Genomic DNA, 14953 nt, shown 5'->3' with positions numbered 1-14953 from the left:
AGAGTTGAAAATGGAAAATGGGAGTTTATGACTTTGCAAATGGTTAGCATCTCAGGTACGCCGGCTAAGACTTTCACAGGAAAGGAAAAAAAGCAGGAAAAAGAATATATATATTTTTTTAGGACGCGGGAGGTTTTAATAGCGTCGCCCTCCTGTCAGCAAGACCAAGTTTTTCAAAATGGTCTCGCGGCTTCTCACATTCACCCCGTGCTCTAAACAAGCAGTTTCTAAGGGTGTTAATTGCTATAGGAGAACACATGGAATTGGATTTCGCTCCCAAAGAATGATCATTCAAAAGTCAAACGTAAAATTTAAACGTCTGAAGTAAAAAAAAAAGATATATGACGCATCGATTTCACACTAATCACGATGGAAGTTTGCGGAGAATCGGCTGTTTCTGAAATATTTGCGACGGGAGCTTCCGGTTCTCAAGACGTCTCGAGACGCCTACAGCAGATTCCGAACGCGTGCGGAATGACTGAAATATGTCGTCTGCAACAGCTCGAATCGTTCAAAAATGCTCCGATTTTGATCTTATATTTATGGGGAACATGGCAGGTCTAAGAAAACTTTTACCTTTGAAAAATTATGTCCTGCTTGTTCGTTTGTATCTGTTATTCATTGATTATAATATGTGCACATTATCAAGGGCTCGAGCTGTTTGTGAGCACATTAAGCAGAATCAATTCAAATTCAAAGCTGTACACGGGCACTCCTCACTTCCAAAATACCCCAGGAAGTTCACCCCGTGAACAGAAGTTTTGTCGCTCCTCACCAACTTAGTCTAACGCCGTCGCATACACCCTCAGAAGGGCCACTGAACCCACGAAGACATCGTGTCGTCTGCTATCAGGGCGAAACCGGTTGTGCAACTTTATTACGTGTCTTTATCGTCGCTTTATGGCACTGAGACAACAAAAAAGTCCTCATGATTAGATATGGAGAAGCCACTGTGCTTATAAAAAGCTACGAACTTTCTTTTATCCGACGAAATTTAACCTCGCGTCCAGCCGCCCAAGCATTTGTCTGCGAGGACGGCCCTATAGCAACGGTTTGTTTGGAGCACAGCACCATGTTGCGACGTCATCACTTACGGGGTCGATTAGAGTAAATCTATATGCTTCGCTATCTCAGATAAGTAAGCACAGCCACGGAGCGACGCCCGAGACAACCCTGTTTTGGCGACTTTTGGGCAGTGCCACATTTCCAACCCCGTTTCACCTGACGATGGACCGAAATTGTCCCTACGAGCCATCGAGGTCAATTGGACGCCGCCTGAATGTCACATGACCTTCTTAAGTGGCGCAGCGATGCGTGGGGAGCGTGGTGACTCGCTACGTTCACGGCACTAGATTGATTGAGAAGGCTTTTAGACTGACAATGGTAAGGCCAAACGAAGTACCGGGTGTTCACGAGGAAAGAAAACTGCATTTTTTTGGCCACATAAATAAACTATGACTCTCGAAATGCTCAAACTCCGTGAGAATGTGACCCTAGCGGTTGGAATGAAACTCGAAAGCTTGAAAACATGTAATCTAGATCAAAGGATAATTGACAAAGACAAAATTTCTCTATGAGTCGACGTCCAGCTAAGACTTAATATAGTAAAAACAAGAAAACCAGATTGTGGGCGCCCGTAGCATCTATTTCAATAAAAAGAAAGAAAAAAATTTTTTCTTTCCGACAAGTGTAATTTATTGATATATCGTATACGCGTACAATGTCAGTTCAATTTTTATATTAGTGGGCTTCGGAGGACGACGGCTTATAGAGAAATTTCGTGTCTTTCGATTTTCGCTTGACCCAGATAACTTCGAGTTCTCAAACTTTCGCGTTCTACCGCAACAACTATACTCGTTTTCACTCCAAGAACCGCAGTAAAAAAAATCCGGCTCTTCGCCGAGCATTACCAATTTCCTTCTTATATAGAGAATTAACACACACACACACACACACACACACACACACACACACACACACACACACACACACACACACACACACACACACACACACACACATATATATATATAGGTGTATTTTAGATTAGTTATTTATTTTAACAAGATGCATCCGTTTCAGATGCAAAAAAAACATCGCTTCCTCGTTTAACAACCAAATCTTGTAAGGACTACTTCACGCGGCGTATGAACAATGCGCAAAAGTTCCTTGTTTCCTCTGAGGTGAAAGCGCGTATAGAGTCACATTTCCATAAATATCGAGTTTTCTGCAATGCGTAGTTTATTTGCGTGGGCTGAAATACACGATTCGTTTTTCTATGGAACGCCCTGTAGAGCCAAAAGGAAGGAAAGGTGGACCGAATCGTCTACTTTTTTTGTACAGGGCTACGCTAACGTCAAGGTTCCGCGCTCTTATAGTGCTTATAGTATGGTGCCTGAAACGCGTCTCCTACTGGTGTGTTTACCACCTCCAAAAAAGTGGTCCCTCGATTTCCGCCTGATGACGTCATAGAAGGGTCATGCTGTCGCCGATCGCGATCATGGCGGCGTCTCAACAGTTGTGGTGTATATGGCAGACGCCTTCGCTCTCTACTGTGACAGTCCTCGGAAGTTAAAGCAGCCGGGAGTTGGAATGCCTGGGACGCCGTGGCGACAGCGACACTTGCGTTCACTCGTGCTTTTCGCCAGCATTTCTACGGCCAACCGCCAGGATCGCGTCAGGCAACATCATGACACTCCGACTTCTGTGACGTCATTTGTTGCCACTTTGAGACCACTTTTGATGTATGGGCGGGATAGTACGCTAAACACAGCAGTCGAAGACGCGCTCCAGGCACCATGCTTATAGGGAGTATTCAGCGGCAGCCATAGCTGTGTGCGCGACTGCTGAGCACGTGCTGATGGCGAGCTTTCACAGTTCTTTTGCAAGATGTCTTCCACACTATCAAGATTTCCGGTCTTAGCTACTTAATAATGTGAGCTCGGTGTGAGCATGCGTTCTGAACAGCGCACTCAAATATGGCGTCTAGTGAATACTAGCACTGTGGCTTCTCAATATCTAATCATGAGGACTTTTATTACTGTCTTAGTGCCATAAAGCGACGATAAAGACATGTAATAAAGTTCTCTTTTGGAGGATTGCTCAGTGCAGTTTCTAGCGGGCAGAGCGTGATGCGCCCGTTTCAAATCTCTCCGCAGTCGAAAGAAGAGTTCACTGGAAACGCTCCTTGTTCCGCTTCAATGGATTCCCACTTGTCTCCGATCCCACTTTTTAAGAAAGCGACCTTTGTATTCATCGAAGAGGGAACCGAGCCCCTGAAAGCAGCCTTTGTATCCATCGGGGGGGAAGCTAATCCCCAAAAGTCGTATTTGTTTCCGTCGGTGGGGGAGAACTCTAATCTCCCTCTCGTGGCTTCCACAATGCTAAGTCAAAGTAAAAAGATAAAGCAAATATGTGCAGAAAGGCAAGACCCTCCTCGCGCGTTGTCCGCGACGTCACGGAAGCGGTAAGACGCTATTGGATGCAAAGGTGGCGGAGGGATATCTGATTCCCTTTGAGGGGCATTGGCCGCTACCTTCTTAACCTGTAACTGACTATAGACCTTTTCCACAAGGGTGCCGCCATCTTGAATTGTCGTCACTTCCAGTATGGGCGAAAACATTGTTTTGCCGTCGCCACGCCAAAAGAAGACATTTAGGATATAAGCCTAACCGTCACACATTCTCGTTTTGGCTCCCCTCTATTTTTTTGCTAGTTACAGGTTGAAACGTTTTATTATTTTGTCGCCGCCCATACTGGAAGTGACGACAATGCAAGATGGCGGCGCCCCTGTGGAAAATGTCTATAGAGGCATAGCCTCCTCTTTACTGACAAAGCCTGGCAGATCGCTACGACATGCGGCCGCCGAAAGTGAAAAGGTAGAGCGGCAGACAAGAGTCGTGGAACGGACGCCCCGCTGCGGAGAGACGCAGAAGCACACTTGTTCCGAGCGATGGAATATCCGCGCGTGCTTCTCGCATTCCTCGGGCTATACCGCTTCTTTTCTTGTCCTATTTGAAAACCCTGTTTCGGGTCCTTGCCGCTGCAATAGCTGTGCGCTGAATACCAGGTTTTCCGAGAAATGCTCTGTGCTACCAGGTCCTCTGCTCCAAATCTGCGACCGGGCACTCTATGGCTCCGTCATCGAACTGCCAGGCTTTGTGAGTATAGAGGAGGCTATGCTACACTCTAAAAAAACTCTGCGTCTACTTTCACGCACAACACTCGGAGAGTCAATCAGCGCAACTTACGGAGGCAGCTCAGCGAATGACGATGCGGAAACATATATGTTTAGACCAGAAAACGCACTCTGAGTTGTGACATTAAGCAATGCAAAACGTCACGCTTGCGTTGCTTAATGTCACAACTCAGACTGCGTTTTTTAGTCTAAACATATGTTTCGGCATCGTCATTCGCTGAGCTGCATCCGTAAGATGCGCAGATTGGTTCTCCGAGTGTTGTGCGTAAAAGTAGACGCACAGACTTTTTTAGAGTGTAGAGGCTCTGTTATACTCCCACGTTAGCGTAGCAAACGCGCCGTAGCACAGCGCACACAGATGCTGATTGGTCGCAGATATTGTGTTCCTGCTCGCCGGCCAATGAAGGGCGCACGTTCTGCGTTACGCTGTGCCCGCTGCGCTCAACGTCGGAGTATCACAGATACTTCAGCCGACACCGCGCAGCGTTGGAATAAACAAAAGCGGCCGCGTCTGCTGGTCGTAGCAATGGCTGCCTTGCCTTATCTGTGACTCTCGAAAATTCACCTGCAATCGAGACTCGGCCTTTGGGAAAGGAGTGCAAAAAAAATACATCAAATGTTACGTTGGATTTTGTTGACAAACAATTGCCGGAGATGTTAGGATTGACAAAAAGCGCAACGCCGAGGTGTTGTTTACCCACTAAAGGGAATGCCGTCTGCTAGGCCGGAGCCCGGTCGCCCAGACAATAAACACCTCCACTTTTTTTAGTGCACTTTCTCTCTCATGCACAGAGGGGTGTTTTTTTGACTCGTTCAAATTATAGCACTTCTTAGTACCCAGATGAGTGAGTAAGAGTTTTGAAAAATAGAAAGCAGAGGAAGTGTTTCGGGGCCGTTGACCTTGTATGTTAGCACACTCTCACTTAAAGCTATGGGTGGTAAGTAACCAGTTGCGACGTAAACGTACCGAATGCTTAATTTTAATTCCAAGAGATTACTTAAAAACGGTACTCGTGAAATGTACACTAACGCGGTCCGTGCAGGTAAGTTGCGCAGCAAGGGTGCATCGTATAGGAGAATAATCGTCACAATAAGCAAATAATGAACTCAAAGTTGTTAACATATTTTATATGCAAAAATAAAAATATGTTTCCAAGTAGAAACTTGCTGAGTGTCATAAAAAAAATCACTAAATCAGTGCATTTTAGACGGAATTGAAGCCCGTGGGAGTGGCGGAGGTGCGCTCAAGTTACCACTCGTTCAACAGGTGGATTCATTCAGCAACGAAAACACGAATTATCATTTTATGATCCGTGTTTTTCGTCCACCAGCCTTTCGCCTGTTTCACAAGTCATAACTTTAACGCTCCCACAAAATTCCCACGCACTTCCATCCTTTTTTTTTAACGTACTTAATTAGTGTTTTTGATGATTCTCAGCAAGTTTCTAATTAGAACCATAGTTTCAGAAAAGCTTCATGGTGCTCTACAATGATATTGATATTGGTATTTATTGCGTGCCCAAAACACCGTGAAGGCTTTGATATCGGTGCACATAAAAGTCACCAATGGGTACAACATACAGGAGTGACACATCAGTCATAATAAAACAAATAACAGATACAACTCGGTATTCAAAGTAAAATATGGCATGGAAAAGAAATCATGCTGCACAAGGCTATTACAAAAAAGTCGAATTCTATGCATTGGTGGCCCTTCAATCTGCTTGTCAGGATAAAACATATCACAAAGTTGCATGTGTTTAGCTGGCACACGTAAGCTTGTACTACTCAAAAGCTCAGGTACATCGAAACGACCTTGTATGAATTTCTGTAGAAACACCACATCCCGGCAATGCCTGCGGTCAATTAGGGTTCTGAGGTTTAAAACTTTAACAAGAAAATTATACTCGAAATAGAGTCTCCTGTTAAAATGCTTATCGGAGACTATGCGTATCAGACGCCTTTGTACCTTTTCAATGCATCTGCAATCGCTATGTGATAGAAAGTTCTACACAACAGACACAAATTCAAATCGTGGCCTAACTAAAGCACAAAATAAGCGCAATATAGTATCAGGTGCCTGGAAGTGTCGAGTCAAACGTGAAATCATCCCGAGCACTTTAAGACCGGTACCACAAATGTTAGTGACATGAGATATGAATAATAGTTTACAGTCTACTAGCACTCCGATGTCCCTGACTGCATAAGTTCGAGCAATAGTACAGTTACCCAACCTGTATTTAAAGTGTAAGGGATTATTGCGTTTTGTTAGGGAGATTACCTTAGTTTTGTTGGCGTTCAAAGGCAAGCGGTTTGACAGGCACCACTTAGAAATGCTCAACACAACACAATGGAATGCAGTCAGTCATTAGCAGATTGTCAAACAACTACCGCCTAATAAATGTGTCTGCTTGGATTTATTTATTTATCGCAGTAGCAAAAAAAAAAAAAAAAAACAGATGAAGAACGTTTAAGAAGCATCTCTGTCATATGGGAATCTGGTGAACTAAGACTGGTCCGAATGGTGAGATGTTTTTTTTTTCTCTAGGATTTTCTTGTATAAGTATTTTTCAGATAGGGAATGACTGGCAGAAGTTTGATTAGATTCCACAAGGCCGCCATTTCGGAGCCATAGATCGTAGCTCCACGACGTGGTTCTAAGATGAAGCTTCGGACTTTCACTGCTGTAGCTAAGCTCAAGGGTTCTATTCTTACCAGCACGCCCCTCAGTATTAAAAACTTCAACCTTAAAAAAAATAAAAAAGAATCGATTTGTAAAGTAAGTGCAATCTCCGTGTTTTTGTTATGTAGACTAAATTAAGTGGAAAGATAATTTCATCCCAACGTGAACCACCGGCACCATGCATCACGTTCTTTTTTGTTTTCCCGGGTATGCGACAGTCTTGGGTAAGTTACTTTTAAAAAGTAATTCGTTACAGTCACAGTTACTTTCAGAAAAAAAGTAGCGAAGTTACCGTTACAGTTATCGCAACAAAAAAGTAACTCGTTACAGTTACAGTTACTTTTAAAAAGTAACGACGTTACTTTTCAGTTACTTTTCTATAACACAAAAACAAATTAGGAAAAACTAGAAAACGCTTTTCACCAAGTTTATTTGCATAAAATTAAAAAGAGTACTTTTTCCTTTGTATTGGAAGTTAGCAGCAGTTGCTTCTCGAAATCAGTGTCTGAAAGTTTCCCTTGTTTGATAACGAACACGTCCCTGCCCTTGCTGAACAGGCGCTCGTCTAACGCGCTGGATGGGATTGCAGCGCCGTTTCGCCGGAACAGGTGTTTGATTGCCGGGTAGGCGGTGAGGCAATAGAGTGCCGTTTTCTGCGGTCAAGGTGTTAGTAAACTCCTCCACGTCAGCAAAATACTCTCTGTACGCCGGCCATGGTAGTTTTTCTTTGTTCTTATCAACATTCATATCCTTGGTAGCACTAGCACATTGCTGGCTCGTTGACGGTTGCGCTGGGTTCATAGAGTCCTTCGATATATTTAATTTGTACCCGGCAAGCCAGAAACAAACCCCGCGCAAACAGCAGTCAATTTTTCCTCGACTGTTGACACTACATCGGATTAATGGCGCAAATCAAAATACGAAACATTCGCATTGCCCTCCGCGTGTATTGCTGTTTCACGTTTGATTCACCCGATTAAAAAGCGTTATCACAGAAAGCAAGAAAAACCGCAAAAGATATAGTTTTTCAAGATACTAAGATGCAAGTGTTCAGTCACAAAGTACAATCGCGTGCTAAAGATAACTACTTTTCTTTTTTTACCAAATCTACACGTGGCTATATGCGGGTCGTGACTGCCGAGAAAGAACGTATTCACAAGTCTGTGTAAAAAATAACTTGACACTAGAAATGTCGGAAGAGACAATTTGGAAAGCGCAAAAAATGGCTAAATGGTACTCGTTCAGTGATATATTATTCGTAAAAAACTGGAAAGTAAAGACAAAAGTAACGTCGTTACTTTCATCGTTACCTCAGAAAAAAGTAATAGAAATACAGTTACAAGTTACATTTTTAAAAAGTAACTCGTTACAGTTACAAGTTACCAAAAAAGTAACAAAATTAGAGTAACGCGTTACTAGTAACGCGTTACTATTTAAGACTGGTATGCGATCTCACTAAAAAAAATAGGTTAACCATTTACAAGAAATATAAGAAATGAGCTGTGTGAAAAACATGTTTAGCCTCAATTGCACGTTGTTGGTGAAGGAATAGTGTTGCCCGTTAAACATAAGTAATTATTATTATTATTTTTTTTTTGAAATTTGCATTGCAAAGAAAGCATATTACAGCTCAACAACCTGGTTTCGAGGCTTCATTTCCAATAAGAATGTTCCGATAAAAATTTTTTTAGACATTTTAGGTAATTTTTATCCCAATGTACATTAAGACGACAATTGCCATCGCACATCCCTGTACTTTATTCGAGTTCACAATTTTTTTATTAGTAATTTGTGAAAGAGGAGAAATAAATTTGATGATACAACATAAACGTTTGTCCCAAGATGCTACCACCACACGATCCTCATTTTATGTACGCTGTAAAATGTTGTTCCGTATTTGTTTTGCGCAAAGGCTACATTGTCTCGAGATGACTAATTAAGCTATTCAGTCGGGCACCGAAAGCTAAAATAATCAAGAAAACATAAAAAAATGGCGGAATGCGTTTTGCACGGCTTCATATGTTGTCTATAGCTTCGCGTATTTTTCTCACAGTTTTATTTAACATTTTATGGCTTATTGCATTCTCTACTACCTTTTGCGGTCCTGCATTCCTGGTAGCCAAAAAAAAAAACAACACATTCCGAACGTTGCTTTAACAACTATTCTGTCACTCACATTTTATCAACAGGTATGTTTGTCACTCCTAAAACGCAAAAAAAAGATAAAAAAATACGAATAGGATAAGCATTTTCTTATTAAGCAAAACATCAACATCAACAACAACAACAATTTATACCCTGAGACAACAATGAATAAAATAACAGACAAGACCAACCATTCCTTCTTGTCTCACGGTTTAGGTTATGATGTTTCGCGACGGTGCTTTATTCGTGTTCACAATATTTTTTTAGTAGTAATGTGTGAAAGAGCAGAAATAAATTTGATGATACTACATAAAAATTTGTACCAAGATGCTACAACAAAGCAATCCTCACTGTATGTATACTGTAAAAGTTTGTTCCGTATTTCTCTTGTGCAAAGGCTGCATTGTCTCAAGATGACTAATTAAGCTAATTAGTCCGGCACTGAAAACAAAACAATAAAAAAAGATAAAAAAAAGTGGCGGAATGCATTTGGCACGGGTTTGTATGTTGTCTATAGCTTCGTGTATTTTTCTAACTGTTTTATTTAACATTTCTTGTTTTATTGCATTCTGTACAACATTTTGCGCCCTTGCATTCCTGTCAGCCAAGAAGAAAATAAATAATAAAAAAGAAAACATTCCGAACGTTGTTTTAACAAATATTCTGCCACTCACATTTTATCAACAGGTATGTTTGTTATTCCTGAAACGCAAAAAAAAAAAAAAAGAAAGAAAGAATTACGAATAGGATACGCATTTTGTTATTAATCAAAACATCAACATCAACAACAACAACAACAATTTATATCCTGAGACAACGATGAATAAAATAACAGACAAGACGACCCCTTCCTTGTTGTCTCAGGGTTTAGGTTGTGATGTTTCCTAATGAGCTCGCATGCATACTTTCGCTCCTTAAAAAAAAAAAAAAAGAAAAAAAGAAGAAAAACATACGGGCCTCGTTTTGCCAGTTCGCCACTTCGCTTGGCAATGATTCGCAACTCTACATTTTCGAGGCTGAGAATTCCTACTTTAGCACAGGAACCCCAGCTTTGAGAGAGTTTTGGATCTCTACGCACGTTAGGGTAGTTTTCGAGAAGGCCGGGAGTGCAGCTGACTATACGCATACTTCGTTTCCATGTTTTCATCGAACATATTATTGTTTTTTTTGTGTGTGTTTGTGCATGTGGTTCCCTAGAAAGATTGGCTCGCTTGCACGTCGACTTCCTCGTTCCCGCATGTCGGCTCTATATTTCCCCGCGGCCCTGAATATTTCAACAGGCTGCCAGCGATTGCTCGCTTTGCTCCGTTCACGTTGTTTAAGAGCAAGCCTGGCAAGCAAGACAGCAGAAATTGGAAAGAATTCGGCTGGTGTGTTCATGTTTTGTTTATATTGTCCGCGGTCGGTAACAACATTCTCTGGTAGGGATCTGGTTTATTTCTTGCTCCGCGAGTAGTGATTCGCTTTTTTTTTTTTTCACAGGGAAGTAGTTGTTAATTTACGGATTTCTGGCAGACCAGTACGAAGGGAATGGATGGTGGCAAGATTCGCTTGAAGGCCGACCTACAGAATCGTCTTCTGCCGGGCAGAAGATCAGTTCCCAGTTTTCTTCTCGCCATTCCCTCTGGCCCTCTTTTCTCTCCCCCACAGGAGGGGGTTTCTGAGCTACTCTCAACCGAAGGGAGAAGGGTGTCCCTCTTTCTAGAATGGAAAGGAGGAATTGAGGGATAACTTTTTTTCCTTTATGGTTGTTGGTCATATCTTTGAAATAGTCTTCCTAAAAATAAATAAATAAAGGATTAATAGCGGAGCTGTAGCAGTCTCTGGAGCAGAGCACGTGCGCTGTGCTACGCAGTTAATCCAAGTGCATGACTACACTGGACATCGGAATAATGTATTGGGCACCAGATATTCTAGATAGACACGTCTATAGAGAGGGTCTGGTCAATGAAGGGAGCCGCCGGGAGCCGGGAGGGAGCGGCGAAAGCGGCGGCGCAGCGAGCGCCGCGTTTTCTCCCCGTGATGAACTTGCGAAGTAAGAATGTGCTGGGATGACCTTGAAGGATTCGCGTAGCGCCGCGCAGATATTGTTTTGTTTGTTTGTTTCTAGATGATGCTGAAAGTGCATGAATGTATAATTGTAAAAGATTGTCAGAAAAAGGGAGTTTCAAGGTGCTGAGCGCGTTTACTGAGCCAGGAAAGGTGACATTGACGAGAAAGATTTTCTGAAACATGAGGCGCAACTACGAATGTGAAGTGCGCGTTCGGGGTTTGGGTCCAAACTCCCACAGAGCGGAATCCCCATTTTTATCGTTCACTCCGTCGTAGTCGCGGCTTCGAGGGCAATAATAATAAAAAAAAAAAATGAAAGCCGTAAGTTTACAACTTCCTGTAACGCCAAATTAGAGCGCAGCTCTTGAGGAGGAGGAGGGGAAGGTACGGAGAGAGGGCTCTGCCCCTCATCCTCTCCTGCTCGCCTCCCATTTAGGAAAATGATTTCCGCTAAATTTAGTGAAATTTTTTCCGCTAAATTTGGCGGGGAAAATTTTTCGCTAAATTTAGCGGGGAAATTTACCCATCATACACCGTGCGGTTACGCCGACGCCGACGCCGCTCAAGTCGGAAACAAGCGCCTAAAAGATGCGCTCTAAAAAAAAAAAAAGAAAAGAAAACATTCAGTGCGCTTTGAATGTCGCCGCGACGACAACGTCACGTGCGTTGCCGTTTCAGTTACGAAGAGTCGGAAATTTCAACTCTAGCGTGCTAGAATGAAGTACTTGAACACATCATTAGCTTGCGATTGTGACTGGAGGGCATTTGTTAAGCTCACTTCCTTTGCTAGGGTAATATTGTCACGAATGACAAGGTCACAAAACAACGAAATAACTGAGAAAACTGAAACGTTAAATGGGGCGAACTTGTGCCCAGGAATAAAAGGCAAAAAAAGAAAATAACAACAGAGCGTCGCGGGCGTCGAAAGCGGCGAAGCAGCAGGATCGAACGCTGAGGCGAAAACTCAGTCCGGTTCTCCACGCGGCCCCCTTATGCACATGCTTGAGCTTCTGGAATGATCGGCGCAGAATGTTCGACGCGTAGAACATTCGGACCTCGAATACGCCCAACATTATTTTCGAATCTACCAGAAAACTAAATTGCAGGAATAACAAAAGATGCGGCGCTCCCAATAATTGAACTCTGGCTTTTCGCGTGGGAGGCAGGCGCGATAACCCGCGCGCTGCTTACCTGGCCAGCTGCGCGCGCGGCAATATTTGTAATTGGCAGTTGCTCCTAAGAGCTGTCAATCATCGCGCCCAAGGTCATTGAAACAACTACAGCCAATGAGGTGTCCTTATTTTCACCCTATCCTTATTAATTAATGACCAAACTCTCTACATTAACAGCTCTGCATCTAGTGCAGAGGTGACGAGGTTGAAGGGGGGGAGGGGGGGGGGGGGCAAACTTTTGTCCAGAGAAATAAATGAAACGTGGAGTACTTTAGAGATATCCGAGTCAAAAGCAGTCGAACTGTACGTCAGGTAGCAGTAGCACGATACTATCAAGCCGCAACCGGTCTTTGAATTAAAAACGCGTTTCATTTCTCTTTTTGTGGGAGTGCTCTGACCGGGAGGGAGCCGGGGGGGTTATAAGTTTACTAGGGAGCCGCGAGCCGCACTTTAGCACGCAAAGAGCCGTATGCGGCTCGTGAGTCGTAGCTTGGCCACTCCTGACCTAGTGGCTTGTTCTGCCACTTTTAATGTGTAGAGCGAAAAACTAACTCCCGTATCGAGAGATATGAACGGCAAAAAGTTATTTAGAGCCGCGTTTGTCAAAGTAAGAAAGACCAGTTAGAAGTGAATTTTAGCATATTTTTGTCCCGTGAATTTAAATATCACAAGCATTTAGCCCAAACGTCCCAATAAACGCGAAAAAAAAAGAAACGAAAAAAAATCTTCGCTGAGTGTGAGGTTATCCAGCTGCCTTGCGCATGTTCCTTGTAAGGAAATGGGTGCAGTGCTCTTAACTGCTCGGGTGAGACACGTGGAAAGCGTGCAAATGTTAAAATCTCCGTATGATATGTCGTGATTCCCTCTTGGGACCGAACGCGACGGGAAGGAGGGTTTTTGGCGCCATTTTGAAAGTGCATTGTGGCTACTAGACGCATCAATTTGAAATATAATTATGATATTCGTAATCTTGGCGGCTAAATAAAAACCATCCAAATGTTTTTTGTTTCTCAAATTCAGAACCACGTCAGTTTCCTTTTAAGGATAATTATTAGAAGTTTTTTTTTCAAATGTTTTTATAGGCTTAAAAATTCAAACGCCCCGAGAATTCGCAACTTCGACGCCCTATGGCGGGCGCTATTCGCAAGATGGCGGAAGAGAGGGGGATAGATTCTCTAGTACTTCCTGTGCGCCGGCTCTCTGACAGTGGTCAGTGTGCTAAAATAAAATATTTGGCAACAAATACGAAGCGGTCAGGGCAGGATCATATCACAGGTGACGGAAATTTTGACGTGCGTTCGAAAATTAAGATATGGATTTTTAGAGGTCGCGGAGGCGGAATAAACCAATTCCTATTTTTAAGTACTCGTTTTTGTTTGTTTTTTGATTAAAAAACGGTGACAGCAGCACGAACGTCGCCATTCCCTTTTACCGTCACCGCCGCCGTCCTCTCTTCTGCGGTTCTTGGTTCGCCCGCGAGAGGGCGAGCGATGGGCTGGAGGTGCGAATAAAAAGGAAGGAAAAAAACAGGCTTCTATTGGAGAGCTGCTATTAAACGACGAGTTCCGAACAGCTGCGACAGATATTCGTGATTACGCAAAAGTCATAATGAGCCGGCTTCATAAGCAGGCAATCGAATATGAAGAAGAAGAAAAAAGAAAAGAATAAAATAAATCCACTCTAGCGAACATGTTTACTTCAGTAAATCCCAAGCCGCGCAAATCGGTGCGTTTGCAATTCGTGCGGACTTGGACGCGACAGTTTACAAAGCGATTGACTCACATGCGAGTGCTTGCGAAAAACGCGGAAGTTTGAAAAATTGAGCTTTGATTGCGCTGGGTGCAGCTTTGTAGGTGGTAAACAAGTGTTTGATTATATTTGAATTTGCACTTTTGGTATATATATATATATATATATATATATTACAAATTTAATGGTTGGGATCTCTTGAAATAGATTTTTCTGATTGCAAAAAAAAAAAAAAAAAAGAAAAGCTAGATGACCAGCTGCTTTTGTTTTCTTTACTTTTGGGTTTTGTTTTTAGTGATGTTTCTAATTGAATTTTTATAAAAAAAAACATATATTATTAGAAAAAAAAGAAAACAACAGCCCTCGGTACTGTGTCGGTAACCATACGACACCCGAAAATTTTCTGAACAAATTCGGGCATTTGCGTCTTTCTGAATGCCATACATGGTCCGTGGCTTGACAGTCCCTCTTTTTGTTTTTCTCCGCTCCCCATTGCATGGGTCTTGCATATGCTTAAGCCGCGGCCACACTGCCGATATGTCATACAAAAGACAGTAAGCAGACATTTAGGCAGGCTGTAAGATAGACAGGTGAGGAAACGGCCCATAGGAGCCTACCGCAGCGCCGGGACCCGATTGTGTATTCGTCTGCTTGTGGGTACCCCCGATTTGTGACAGATGGCGCTGCGGCGAGAGGAAAAAAATTGGAATCGGATTTTCATGGAACTTTATGGGAGAGTGCGCAAAATAAACCGAGAGCACGACAGTCCTCCATTGAAAATCCACGAGAAATCATCTCCGTCAGTTTAGCCGGTCGCCACCGGTCGCCCACCCGGAGTGGGAGTTAGCGGTGCTCCACATAGATGGCGCCACAGAAAAAGAGAAAACCGAGGGGGACACAATCCGGTCGCTCATTTAGCTCTCGTTTCCCCACCTGTCTATCTTACACCCTGCA

The sequence above is a fragment of the Ixodes scapularis genome, unplaced genomic scaffold (genome assembly GCF_016920785.2).
Source record: "Ixodes scapularis isolate PalLabHiFi unplaced genomic scaffold, ASM1692078v2 PGA_scaffold0__279_contigs__length_252992795, whole genome shotgun sequence".
NCBI classification, from domain to species: Eukaryota; Metazoa; Arthropoda; class Arachnida; order Ixodida; family Ixodidae; genus Ixodes; species Ixodes scapularis.
Note: the sequence above shows the minus strand (reverse complement) of the source record.